Source organism: Empidonax traillii, unplaced genomic scaffold, assembly GCF_003031625.1.
Source record: "Empidonax traillii isolate 1590-97213 ecotype Southwest subspecies unplaced genomic scaffold, ASM303162v1 scaffold62:size2133460, whole genome shotgun sequence".
NCBI classification, from domain to species: Eukaryota; Metazoa; Chordata; class Aves; order Passeriformes; family Tyrannidae; genus Empidonax; species Empidonax traillii.
This window is the reverse complement of record NW_020955255.1, coordinates 1,059,208-1,061,217: the sequence shown is the minus strand read 5'-3', so window position 1 is coordinate 1,061,217 and position 2,010 is coordinate 1,059,208.

The window sequence follows — 2,010 nt, the reverse complement described above, 5'->3', positions numbered from 1 at the left end:
GTGTATATGCAAATATTAATATTTTATGTTCCTGATGACCTACTAACCAAGTCTTTTATCAATAAAATACTTGAAACATGACAATTTTCATTCTTTGTGAGGATCTTGCATGAGATAACGTTCAGTTGCAGAAAAGTCTCATTCCTCAGGAGACACGTTGAGATGTCTTGTATGCCTCTCCTCAGCTTCTACCTTCTCCCTCAGCTGACATTAGGCTTATTACTTGCTTGATTAATGGTTGCCATATCTGGTTTTCCTATTTTAGAGAAGAAAAAATAAAAGAAGAAAAAAAAGTTGTACAGGGGAGACTTTACAGACAAGAGCAAGCTGGGTACAAGGCCCTATCTATGAATGGGGATTAGTTCTGCATCTTAAAAGGTAAGGGACATGATAAAATTTTTGGCATGCCATCCTCTTTTCACCAGTAGAACACAATTATGCTAATAACTTCTGTAAGAAGAGGCTGAACATGCAATGGATGAATTATATTATTGGGCTTAGGGAGCCTTTGAGATCTCTCTTTTTGTCAACTTTTGATCTTGGGCTTTCTAGAGGTCCTTTCTCTATTATCACCTGTTGAACAGATATTTATTGGTGGGAGAAATTAAGAGCTGTTTGGAAAAAAGTTTTGTGTTTCGTCAGTAATGGTTTTGAACAAAAGTAAAGTCTTTGTGGGCTGGTTTAAGGGAAGTTGCCACATAGCTGTGAGGTTGTGATGGCTTGTAGTCACACCTGGTGACCTGTGAACAAAATCAGTTGGTTTTGCTTTAGCAAAGTAAAGTAAGGAATTACTATGGTGAGACTGCCCAGAATGGAGTTTTTCCTATGCTAGGGAGGAGTTCTGTACTTGGCAGGGATGATGGTGCTTGGCTGTGCTTGGCTGCTGGCACCTGGGGCTACCTTTGTGCACTGCAGGCAACACACTGTGCCCCAGTTCAGCCTCTCTACCCCTGTGTGTAGCATTATGATGGATGTAGGAGCCTGGATTAGTGCAGGCAGTCTTTCATACTGTATTTTTGGAGTGATGGATAAAGAAAAAAATCTACAGATTGCATGTGTGCTGTTTTAATTTATCACTTAAGGATGAAGCTGAACAGAGTCTGTGGTTAATATAAATTTTAAAAAGATAATGAGATGTTTTTTCTCTCAAGCTGGCATACAACCTTATTTCCCTTACTCCTCCTCCTCCAAAAAAGCCCCCCACCAAGCTCTTGTCTCTGATTTGTTCATAAATACAATATCAAACACCTCCTCTGTGCCTCTGATGTACGCTTGAATCTGTGTGCCACTGTGTTGATTCATCTGGAGGATGCCCCGCATGTGAGTGGTTTGGCACAGTGTGGTACAGGAGAGGAATCTGATAGGGAGAAAGGCAGAGGCAATGGCATAATTATGAAGGATTTCTTTCCCTCCCCTCATACTGCTTCTTGTTATTTAGTCTTGTCTCCATGTTTCCCCTGGTTATTTCTCTTCCTGAAATGAAAATAACCTGGCAAGAAAACAATGTTTCCACTCCCATCATTTTTGGGCAAGGAACACTACGCATGTTTTTTTTTTAACGTGCTAACTGACAGATAATTATTCACCAATATTTTTTGTTGAAGCAAGCAGGCTTGTTAACTGTGGTGACATTTTTAGTGATGCTATGATATCCCTGTGTCATTGTTGCTTGATTTATCAGTGTCTAAAGGATTATTTTGTTGAAAAACTTACCATGGATCTTGTGTTTAAGGCTGACTTTATATGCATATGAGTTCATTTGTGTGAATTTGTATGAAAATAAGGGACAGAACTGTTAAGATGCTTCTTCTGTTTCGGGCTTTTGGCTCTGTGTTATAAAATACAAACTGGAGCCTTGAATTCCATGCTTTAAAAGGGTATGGTTAAAAAGAGAAATATTGTAATTGAGAGCAGCTCAGCCACAGCCATCCTACGGTTTTCATCTATTTACTCCCTCTCTTCTCCAGATTCCTGACTCACCTTCTCTCATTCCTAAACTTCTACAGGACT